Source organism: Bidens hawaiensis, unplaced genomic scaffold (assembly GCF_021521415.1).
Source record: "Bidens hawaiensis isolate Kalapana, Puna unplaced genomic scaffold, B.hawaiensis_p1.1 tig00017684_1, whole genome shotgun sequence".
NCBI lineage: Eukaryota > Viridiplantae > Streptophyta > Magnoliopsida > Asterales > Asteraceae > Bidens > Bidens hawaiensis.
Genome location: NW_027492672.1, coordinates 157,207 through 170,105, shown reverse-complemented (window position 1 = coordinate 170,105; position 12,899 = coordinate 157,207). Strand labels below are relative to the sequence as shown.

The 12,899-nt window shown below is 35.1% G+C and overlaps 1 protein-coding gene across 1 annotated transcript in view; it reads left to right on the top strand.

The window, feature by feature from the left end:
* The first annotated feature begins 5,519 nt into the window (after nucleotides 1-5,519).
* Nucleotides 5,520-12,899, top strand: part of LOC143554465 (ras-related protein RABB1c-like) — a 102,761-nt gene continuing 95,381 nt past the window's right edge. The window contains exon 1 of the mRNA XM_077044211.1: nucleotides 5,520-5,531. The gene's annotated coding sequence lies outside the window, so the exon portion shown is untranslated. The remainder of the gene's footprint in view (nucleotides 5,532-12,899) is intronic.

Here is a 12,899-nt window from a genome sequence, read left to right as displayed (position 1 = left end):
TTATCTCGTTGTCGACGACATGATAGCGAATACCAACGATGCGTTACTGAAACAAATAGGATGACGACACGTGGCCGGAATAGGTAGTCGACGATGTGTTAGTGGATAACGCATCGCTGCTACCCTACGTTAGCAACATAACGCATCGCTGCCACCCTACGTTACGTATAACATAGGGTTGACAATGCGTTATTGTGCTAACGTAGGGTGGCGGTGATGCGTTATGTTGCTGCTACCTTGTTATGACAACACAAGGGTTCCACGATGCGTTAGTGATAACGCATCGCCGCTACCCTACGTTAGCAACATAACGCATCGTCAACACAGATTCCGGCCACGTGTCGTTATCCTATTTGTTTCAGTAACGCATCGTCGGTGTTCGCTATCATGTCGTCGGCGACGAGATACCAAAGGGACAAAGTTGGAAACTTGAATTAGTAGGGCTAAACTTGGAAACGCATTCTATGAATAGGTTATTTTAGGAATTTTCCCTAAATTAAAACTTACACTAATTTAACCAATCTATCTACTTTTGGATCTATTTTTAAACCAAAGGTAACCGAGCGACTTGATGTCTCCGATAATCTCATCCACTTTCACCTCCTTCCCTTCGAACATCTTCTCATTTCTTGCTTTCCACATTCTCCAACAAGCCACGATGATAATCTCATACAACGCTTATTTCTCTCTTTTCCCGAGTCTTATCGTCTTGTGTATCTCCAATAAGTCTCTCACCGTTAAACCATAAATAGGAGGAATTTTACACCATCGACTAATGTGTTCCCAAACCACAGTCGCCACCCAGCAGCCCATATTAACATGGTCAACCGTTTATGTCCCCATCTCACATAGAGCACATGCCCTATCCGGAACAAAACATTCCTTTTTTCGAGCGCCTCACGAGTTGGGATTCTACGTATTTCGGCCCTCCAAACATGTAATGGCTTGGATTTTTGACCGTTTCAACGGTAATAATTATATATATATATATATATATATATATTAAATACATTAACCTATTTCAAACCATTTTAACATATTTCAACCCATTAACCAATTTCAAACACATTTTAACCAAAACAGATCCCAACTTTACCCCGGAGGTAACGCCAAGTGCATTTTTAGCTTTAGACGAATGGATCAAGTATAACGAATACCTCCAACGATGGCGATGGATCAAACCCTTCATACCGATGACGATGTATGATGGTTGGTTAATGTGTATATGTTTTAGTTCGTTTATTTATTAGTTTTAATCGTTTATTGTAGGAATTTTGGTACTTCATACGTGCTTTTGTATTTCAGGTCATTGATCGTTAAAAATGCTAAATTGGAGACTTGTACGAGCATGGAATGATATCTCAGGAAGATCGGATCCACTACACAAGTGTTGGAAATGAAAATAAACAAGTAGGAGAAGTTAAAGGATATAATTACGAGAACATGGGCGAAAACGGCGAAGAAAACGGAGTTGAAACGAAAAAGATATGAAGAAAACAAGATCTTGAGCAAGTGTTCCACCGTGGCCCACGGTCAAAACCGTGGCCCACGGTCAACCCAGCTCAAAAACAATAGTTTACACCGTACCGTGGGTTCTTGGACCACCGTGGGCCACGGTCCGGAGTTCATAACAACATATTTATAAGGGATTTTGGCTGCATTTTGACTAATATTTCATTCCATCTCATTCTTGGCGGCTGGAGGCGATTTCTAGCAGCTCCAAGAGGCGATTTCCACCACCATAGCTCGTGCTAAGACCCTACATATGATTCATATCATCCGTATTGAAGATCCAATGATGTCAAGGCTCGACTAATCTCCTAGAATCGCACCCGGGATGTATAGTTTGTAATCTTTACAGTTTTTCTCATGTGACTAAGAATATTATTGTATTATTATTGATGATTGATTATTGATTATTGATGTTTGGTATTTCTGAGTGTTCGGTCGGTTTAGGTTTACGTTAGTCTGAACGATCTATTACCAGTTGCTAGATAATTGATCATATGACTGTTTGGTTAGATTGAATACAATAAAACATACAATTACCCTTAACTGAGTCACACTGGCAATGACTGTTTGATAACCAGTGTCGTGTGTAAAGTGATTATTGATGTCTAAGATTTTGTCTGATTGATCAGTCTTTAGTTAATCGTTAATAATTAATCTGTTAGGTTGCATGAGATAACTGTAGGTTGCTTACTTGAATTCCCGGCTGTGATTTGTTTGTTAATTGCTTGAACTCGTTTACTTGCGTGTTACTTAGTTCTCTGAATTCATTTTAACCAGTGTCGTGTGTAAAGTGATTATTGATGTCTAAGGTTTTGTCTGATTGATCAGTCTTTAGTTAATCGTTAATAATTAATCTGTTAGGTTGCATGAGATAACTGTAGGTTGCTTACTTGAATTCCCGGGTGTGATTTGTTTGTTAATTGCTTGAACTCGTTTACTTGCGTGTTACTTAGTTCTCTGAATTCATTTTAATTGCTTGTGTGATCAGCACTAAAAACCAGTTACTTCATAATACTAAATCTGTACACGAATCACATTGACCAGATACTCCTGGTGGATACGATACCTTACTTATCCTATCTAGGTAGTTTAATTAGGTTTTTGATTGACTTGAACGACGGTCATCAAAATGGCGCCGTTGCCGGGGATGTTATAAAATTTTCAAAAGGGTGGTATTTGTACATTTTGTATATTTTTAGTTTGCAATTTTTTTTTTATTTTACTAATTGTATTTTAAGCGTACCATCATAGCAAAAGCTAAGTGTAGGGATACCGCACCACGAGAAAATGAGGTTTCAATTAATCGACCCAGAGTGCTTTCATGTTCATTTTGCTGTGGTTAATCCAGGTACATGTATATTTTGTTGTAACCGAACTTTGTGGGTGTAGTTCACTATAAACCCTCACGAGACCCCACTCGTCCTCCCGGGCTACCGGGAGGTTTACAGGGCTTGTTGCATACGCTAAATGCAATCATGATTCCTACGAAAGTGAGTTAGGTCTTTTAATATTTTAACTTGTTTAAAAAAATTTATTATGAAATGACTTAATTTGGCTCGGTAATTGTTTTAATAAAATTAACAGAAAATCATTTTCATAACTCGTAAAAGACCTATGTCTTACACTTGTGAGAAGCTTGCTTCTACACGTCTCGAGATTTTGCAGGTTCGGTTGTCAGTTTGGTACTTGGTCGAGACGAGAGTATACGAGTGTTTATAAGAGTTCGCGAGCCGACTGGTCCTTTTCCAATCTCATTGATATCAAGTGATTTCAGTTTCATAATTTATTTTGTCTTATTAGTTTAAATGTTAAAAGTGTACTTGTATATTTGCTAGGAGAACCGTCACATTTGAGCCCCGAATTTTTAAAATTGCTTAACAATCAAAAAGTCAATTTCAACCCCGTCCCTCAAATGTTCATTAATTGTTTTAATATTTTAACATTGAGGACAATGTAAACCTCAAGTGTGGGGATGGGGGAAATTTGAAAATTTTAGCCCGATAGTACCTCGAAGAGTGTTCAGAAACCAAAGTTATTAACTGTTAATTATTGTCATTAATGCCAAGTTATAGGTTTATGGTCATGGTTGGTTTTTCAGCTTCTCGATAGTTTTACTCACAAATGTTTTCAAAAAGAGAAGTTGAAAATGGGGTCGTTTAAACGGGGATAACGAGTCAAGGGGACGGGTATACATGTTTCATATCGGCAGCCCATTATTCCAGACATATTGTGAGATGGCCCCCTATACTTAATACACATATTATATAACAGATATGAAACATGTCTTACACCATTGATTGAGGGAAACCGGTATTTTTTTACAGATTTAGAACTTGTTTGTCACATGCTTATCGAGATCTTAAAACCACCACCTGTATGGAGATTAGGACTTTAGAAAACTTTTACATACACTTTTCCTCCACTAAATAAATTTCCTTACCCGACATTGTCCCCCTAGGAGCCCGTTTGGACCTCATTCCTGTTTATTTGCTAAACCAGAAATTTCACGCCATTTCAGCCTTGGCCTTTATTATATTTTAACCCTGTGTGATGAAATTCAGTTCGTTATCGAGTTGTATATAGTCAAGTGTTGAGAATAGTACACAATGTACGTATGTCTCGGTTGAGTTGTAAATATGTGTTTGTCAGAGTTGTATAATTATTTGCTTCAGTGTATTGTCTATCAGTTTGAAAAAAAAATCAGCAAAACGCCAAAAAGAAAGTCACTTCTTATTCAGTTATGTAATAAGCAGTCTGTTTGTTTTTTTTATCAGTTGTCTGTGTATTTGTTTAACTGGGTTTCATCCACCTTAGTCACTTAATATGCCTATTCCACACCCAACCTAAGCCTCAGCAAAACCCTAGTCCGAGTCTTTATGCAACCGGTGGGTAATGGGTGGAGATAAGACTGACCTGCAAGCTTATTAAGTTGTGACTCATATTTGGTATTTGAGGGCAGAGACATATACTGGCACATCTTTTGCTAGTCCAGATATTAAACCGAGAGGAGTGTTGATAGTGTGAGGGGTATGAACATGTATGCCTTAACTGGAAACAAAGTACACTCGTCTGGGAGGCTCTATTGTTTTTAGTATAGCACTTAACTTTATTTGTGGGATGTCAATCTATAAAAAGTGTCGGTCTGGCAAACTGGGTATGACCTTAAACCTCACTAGTATTAATGGCGATAATTTACATACCTACGATAGAGGTTAATGTTTACTTTAGAGTTTGCTTGAGGGCAAGCAAAAGATAAGTGTGGGGATGTGATGGTTGGTTAATGTGTATATGTTTTAGTTCGTTTATTTATTAGTTTTAATCATTTATTGCAGGAACTTTGTTACTTCATACGTGCTTTTGTATTTCAGGTCATTGATCGTTAAAGATGCTAAATTAGAGACTTGTACGAGCATGGAATGATATCTCGGGAAGATCGGAGCCACTACACAAGTGTTGGAAATGAAAATAAACAAGTAGGAGAAGATAAAGGATGTAATTACGAGAACATGGGAGAAAACGGCGAAGAAAAAGGAGTTGAAACGAGAAAGATATGAAGAAAACAAGATCTTGAGCATTCCACCGTGGCCCACGGTCAACCCAGCTCAAAAACAACAGTTTACACCATACCGTGGGTTCTTGGACCACCGTGGGCCACGGTCCGGAGTTCGTAACAACATATTTATAAGGGTTTTTGGCTGCATTTTGACTAATCTTTCGTTTCATCTCATTCTTGGTGCCTGGAGGCGATTTCTAGCAGCTCCAATAGGCGATTTCCACCACCATAGCTCGTGCCAAGACCCTACATATGATTCATATCATCCGTATTGAAGATCCAATGATGTCAAGGCTCGGCTAATCTCCTAGAATCGCACCCGGGATGTATAGTTTGTAATCTTTACAGTTTTTCTCATGTGACTAAGAATATTATTGTATTATTATTGATTATTGATATATGATTATTAATGTTTGGTATTTCTGAGTGTTCGGTCGGTTTAGGTTTACGTTAGTCTGAACGATCTGTTACCAGTTGCTAGATAATTGATCATATGACTGTTTGGTTAGATTGAATACAATAAAACATACAAGAACCCTTAACTGAGTCACACTGGCAATGACTGTTTGATAACCAATGCTGTGTGTAAAGTGATTGTTGATGTATAAGGTTTTGTCTGATTGATCAGTCTTTAGTTAATCGTTAATAATTAATCTGTTAGGTTGCATGAGATAACTGTAGGTTGCTTACTTGAATTCCCAGGTGTGATTTGTTTGTTAATTGCTTGAACTCGTTTACTTGCGTGTTACTTAGTTCTCTGAATTCACTTTAATTGCTTGTGTGATCAGCACTAAAAACCAGTTACTTCATAATACTAAATCTGTACACGAATCACATTGACCACATACTCCTGGTGGATACGATACCTTACTTATCCTATCTAGGTAGTTTAATTAGGTTTTTGATTGACTTGAACGACGGTCATCAATGTACAAGAGGTGGTGCCGGAACCCAACCTGAACCCGAGAAACAAAAAGAATTCGAAAAAGCGGGCCCCTAAATAAACCCAACCAGAAACCATTGAATATCTTGTTCGAGAAAAGGTTAACATGTGGAACACTACCGAAGAAGTCGCTATGGCAAGAGCTTGGGTTAGCGAAAGCGAGAATGCATCATAGGGTATTGTTTACAATTTTATAATTTTTTAAAGATCCCAATTGTTTAAATATGTTTACGTTTTACATTTTATTTATATGTTATGTCACACCCCAACCTAAGGCGGAAATGTCGGGGCGTGAAATGATTGACCACAGTTCTCAAAGTATTATCATGCAATATTAAAGATGACAATATTTATTAAATTTAATTAAATATTCAAATAAATTCAAACAACAACGTACAATTTATTAAACAAAACAATAAATACAAATCTAAGTCTTGATTTATTCTTCTAACGTAAGCAATCCTAAATTCTTCACCAAATCTTGCAACTAGTTGAAATGATAACCTGCATATACGTATAAAATAGAAATAATTTTGTCAACGCATGTTTGAGTGAGTAAAACACCAGTTAATTTGAATACAATATAATATAGAAAAGAATATGCAAACTGTTCTTGTGAGAAAAAAAAATAAAGCCATAGCATGTACACAATTCATACAGGTTACAAAGAATGGGCTAAACCGTTGCCATGCGAATCGGGCATTGGTTACCAAAAATGAGTTGTCGGCCATTGTCATGAGATTGGACGCCGGGCAGGACAGTCGTATAATCATACTAAAATATGTTGGACCTCTCCGAATGCGTTCAAATAAGCATATAACAAGTTAGGCATTAAATTAATATACACACAAGGATTAAGCAGTTGCAATTGTGGATACTATATAATAGGTAAATACTGTAAATGCGCATATGTCCCCAAAAGGTTTAAAATAAGTAAAAAGGGGAGTGAAGTACTCACCTTAGTAAATAAGCAAAGCGGGAATGATTCGATAAGAAAGCGATAAATCCGCTCTTCAGAAATTACCGACGAGAAATCCTAATTGCAATAATTGAGGAAAATAAATACGAATTGAAAAACGAATCTAAAACTAGATAGAGATTCGGAATTTTGATTATCGAGTGTGTTCATGCGAAAATTAAATATCACATAGATTTGTTATCAGTTTTATTATTTTTCTTTATTTATTAAACTCTTAACATATACTATATTTCTAATAAAAATATATTCATAATTATAAATAAAATCCTTATATAAAATATATATTTACAATATATAAAAAGATTGTTTTATCCATTTATTTAAATAAAATTAGAATATTTATAAATATATTTTATTTATTAAAAACCTTTAATATTTAGATTTTAAATTAATTTATACTATAATTATATATATATATATATATATATATAAACATACATATACTTATATATATATACATACATAAGCTTTTAGTAAATATTCGGACAAACGACACCTTAAACTTGTTGGTTCTAATAAAAATAAGGTTTATTATGATTTTCTATTATTAATATTAATTATTAAGTAAACAAAAACTAAAAATAACAAAAATTAACCAAAAAGACGGGCTGAGGGACTCAAACCCGCGGCCTCAACCGTCTCCATGTGTTTAACCAAAGGTGCACCAGCCATCAGGGCTAGTGGCTAACTTGTTAACAACACATAAACTGAAAATTAAATACTAACATAACAAAAACCCCAATTCGTATAAACCCTAACATAATCAATTGATTGATTTCGTTAATGTTTTTCCAATCAACCTTAGGGTTTATGTTTACTGATCAAAGACGAATAAACACTAAATAATCTACCTTTTATGATGTTATACGAGGGTTGCTTTGAGATTACAATGGCTAACACTAATGAGCTCAAGAACAAGAACCAACAACGATGTTAATGTAATTAAGGATGGGGGGTTCTGTTTTCGCTGGTATAAAGATGGTGTTTGTATGTTTAATCGAGTTATTATGATCGTTATAAGGTATATTGGTTAACGAGTGATGTCGGTTTAGTATATTAAGAAATCCGTATCAAGCAAATCATAGTTCCTAATTAACGTTGTTGATAAGGCCGATTATGGCAAGAAGCATATCATACATGATTCTTTTTCCAAGTTTGCAACGAGAATTGTGGTCCAAGATGCAAAATGGGTCATCGGGTATGCGAAACGAGTGAGATATATAGTTATGGTATACGGGTTAACGGGTTAATGGGTTAGATGGTTATAATAATCAGATTTTTGCTAAATAGTCCCTCTAGTTTGGATATGGATACAAGGGGGGATTAAAGTATAGTTTAGGGGTTAAAATGTATATCTTTTATAGTTATTTATATATTAAATAATATACTAAACAAATAATTAAAAAAATACTCGATAAACGCAATATTTTTTGATAAATATCCCGAACATATAAGCGGGTTAGGTAAGGGTTAATAAAATAATAAATTAAATCCGAGTTGTTACATATTATTAGGTAATGCTCAAACTGATTCGAGTTTATGGAAGGCTGTCACGCTCAACTATCATGAAATTTTACAAGTCCTGAAGTATTGAAGACATGGTTCCATAAACGAAAAATGGAGGGAGATGAATAAAAAGGTGGGATCGTTTAACAATCTCTACACTAACGCCAAGGATAATCCAACGAGTGGTAGTAATGACGCCGATATTTACAAGTAGGCAAATGATTGATATGTTGCCAAACATAAGCATGTCTTTCCCTACCCACGAGTTTGGGAAATTGTTCGACATTGTGCGAAGTGGCATTCAGTGTCAGGCGAGGTTCAATCGGTGAAGCGTACAAAAACATCCGGAAGTGGAGACTATAGTGCGGGTGGTTCGGATCCCCGTTGTAACCAAGATTTTAATATGAATTTTAGCGATGACGATCCGGCTGAACCGGAACGTCCGATTGGGAGGGATAAGGCATAGGCAAAAAAAAGAGTCCGATCGTCATAGACCGACGACCCGAAGTTGAATTTTATAAAGGATGAGTTTACAAGTTTAGAGAGTTGCAAATTTAGAAGATGAAAATGAGGCAAAAAATAAGCGAAAAGACAACCGGGATAGAATAGGATAAACTTCATTTAATGGAGGCTGAGCGGAAAGATGAAGCCAAGCGGAAAGATGTCGACCTTCTAACGCGAGATCTTAGCCATCTTCAAGAACAAGAGCTCGAGTTTGAGTTGGCATTGAAACAAAAAATTGGCCAAAAATATAACTCAACTTTCTAGTTTTTTAGTTTTAGTTTTAGTTTTAGTTTTTAGCTTTTTATGTTTACTTTTTATTATTTTTTTCTAATTTTTTAGTTTATGGTTTGTATTTTTTTAATTAATGTAATCGGTTCCACTTTTTAAATTTATGCATTTTAACTTATTTTATTAAATGTTATAATTTCAAATATATATTTTAAATTTAAAAATTGTATTATATAAAAAAGAAAAATAAGAAATGAAGAATAATGAAGAATGGTGTTTAAGGGTGTATACCCCTAGGTTGAAGGGTGTTGAATGGTGATGTTGAATGATGGGAGGAAAGCTGACGTGGCGCTGGCGTGACGAGTGAGGAGAATGATGTTTAAAGTGTATACCCCTTAGCCTTAGTGCGGTAAAACAAAGTTTTAAAAATGTTGAAAAACCGATGGCCCGACGGAAAAGTTTTTGCCAAGTTAGTACACATGTTAATTGATTATTGGTGTAAAATACAGGTAGATTAGAATTGAGATTTTGAGGATTGGGTTGATAAAGTGGGCATTCTCAATATTAAGTATACAAAAAGTTATTCTTTATATGCATACCATGTGGTGATACCCGCATAGTTGTGTTGTACAAACTTAAATTTATCATCACATACACGTAAAGATTGAATAAACTCGCATGGTCTGTGTTCAGTGCATACTCATAAACAAAACCTCTATTACGCATGAATTGATAAAGTTTCACAACTATGTAGATGGACATCGCATAGTCATGACCCTCCAACTAACTAAACTTATGAAAACCACATAAAATGACTCACTTATGTTGATTATCTTTACACAGTCAATCTCATGTGCTACAAGCCTGAGTTGTTCCTTTAATAAATTTTATCTGAAACCAATATTTTTAACGTTCCATTTAAATAAGAATTTTAATGAATAGATTAAACCCTCACCCAAAAGAATAAGCTCAATGCATGAAGAGTTTATCGATTAAGATGTTTCAGTACTATTTATCATTTCTTTTTTATTATTTTGTTTAAAGATAAATGTCGATACTAATGTTTAGGTTGAGGGTAAATGCTAGATTGAATAATATGTATATGATTATTTACTTGGGTGGTTAACACCAAGGAGCTTGTAGTTTAGTAGTATCAAGGTGTGTATATAGTGTTTTTTTCACCTAAATTTATAAGTAGATTAGATTTGTTTTGAACTATTAAAAGGTGTGTGAAGAAACATCAATCTATCGGGGTTAAGATTGATATTCCCACTAGGTAAGACTATTCTGAAAGCCTTGAATTCGTGCAAATGATTTGAATCTACAAAACGAACAACACCATTAGACATATTACAGGAAGGCGGGGTTTCTTGCAACTTCCATGCATCTAGCTTGAGAATCAGTAAGGCGGGGTCCCCTTTTTATTGTTTTTTCACATTTTGGGGTATCATATATATCCTATCAAATCAATTGTTTACTTATTTATTTACAAAACTACAATTCATATCATGGACTTGTGTACTTACTTGTTACTTGCTCAAAATTACGTGCATGGATTTCTTCGATAAGTATGATCATACGCCCCCCTTTGCACTTAGGACCTTGTTTCGAGTGGAAAAATGACCCCGATTCGAGTACGTTGGTTGGTACTAACGGGATAAGACCTTCATTTATTCTTTACACTCAGGACCTTGATTCGAGTGTAAAGAACCCTTACTTGCGATATTATTTCACAAGTTTCATGAAATTGTATGGTTTTTACGTATTTATACCAAACTTGTGTGAACTCACCAACTATTCAATTAGTTGACTTTATTTTATATGTATACTACATGTGCACTTATTAGATGATGAATCGGTGAGGACACTAGAATTATGATATTCAAATAATAGACAAATTTAATGCTTGTTTTATTTATTTCCATTGTATTTGTTTACTTGAACACTTGTGTATTTGTTATTTAAATGAATTAATGATAATAATGCTACTTAATGGTGTCACATGTGTTTTAAGCAATCTCTACGTCACACTCAGGCGTTTCCGCTTTGTCAGTTGCCTGGTCATTTGGATCTTCATTAGCTTCATCACCCTCACGACCCTCATCAAAGCTAGACTTCCCTGTAATCTTACTAACCATCGTATTTTAACATCAAATTTACATTTTTATTGCGTAAAAATGCCCGATTTGCCTTCGTATCAAATCTTAGGGCAAACCGACCTTAAAAACGTAACCTTTAAACTTAAACGTACCTTTTTGGTTCACGTCGAGCTGCAGGTTTGGCTCAACACGTGCTCCTAGACTTGCTTCTTGCGTGTATAACAAAGATTTATCACAACCCCTTCTTGGTTAGGGTTTAGATCTTGTCCGTAAAGGGAATGAGGTGTTTGTGTGTGTTTTTTAGTGTGTAGGGAGACAAGGAGATAAAATGGAGGGTTTTAGGGTTTTAGGGAGGTTTAAGGGGTTTATATACCCTTAAACTCATGGACAGGCCCATCATCATCCCTTATTCCATCTTTCTTTGTCCAAGCCCACACTCTATTATTTTATTTAACTCAACTAAATATAAACACATCCTTAAGTAACGACATTTATTTATTTTTTAATATTAAAAGTAGAATGTTACATTATCTTGGGGAATAATTTTCCTATTTTTTGGCAAAAATAGTCCTTGTACTATTACAAATACGATTTTTAGCCCTTTTAAGCGATTTTAAGAGTTTTTAAGAGTTGCCTGACGAGTTTGAAAGTTATGAGAGTGTAAACTAAGCTAGACCAAGTTAAATACCAACAAATACAAGTTTTTAATAATACAAAATATCCTAATTACATTCTCGAGTAAGGTAAACGAATACGAATACATAAATCAGAAACGTTACATGTTGGGGATAGTAGTGACTACTTTGCATACGTTAAAAGGTTGAAATTATTATTATTATTTATTATTGTTAGTAATAACATCATTATCCTAGTAATATCACATACAAGAGAGAAACATGCGCGTATGTAAGGTAATATCACACACACATGGGAGACACATGTGTCTATGTAAGGTACAAAAGTGATGACAACCGTGGTAGATTTAAACTAAAACGCCTAAGGGTATTATGGTAATTAGATAATAAACTAGGGTTTTGTCACTTTGTGTCACACCCCGATCAAAGGCGGCGGAACATACCGGGCACAACGGATTGCCCAAGGCGGCGGAACATACCGGGCACAACGGATTGCCCAAGAACACAATAACACTATTGAAGTGACAATATTTAATCAACCCATTCATTTCATTCAATCATCAAAGTATAAAACTTGTTTTATACAAACAACACAAAATACTAGGAAATAACTTGTTCATTCTTCTAATAACCTAAACAGTCTCAAAATAAAATAGCGTCTTTAAACTTCAATAAACCAATAATTAAACCTGTAACAATGCATGACCTAAGCTAACCACTATCATGAGTCATGACCTCTACTATACGCATGAATTGACAAAGTTGCATGACAATGTGGTGTATCCTTTTATATTAACATGTTTAGTTGTGTCTTATACAGATGCATAATTAAGAGCCCTAGCTAGTTGGTGGTAAAATAGTGACACTCTACGTTGATAGTCTAGATTCTAGAACATGATATACAAATTAGTCTAGCTAGAATACTATCAAATTGTAGCAG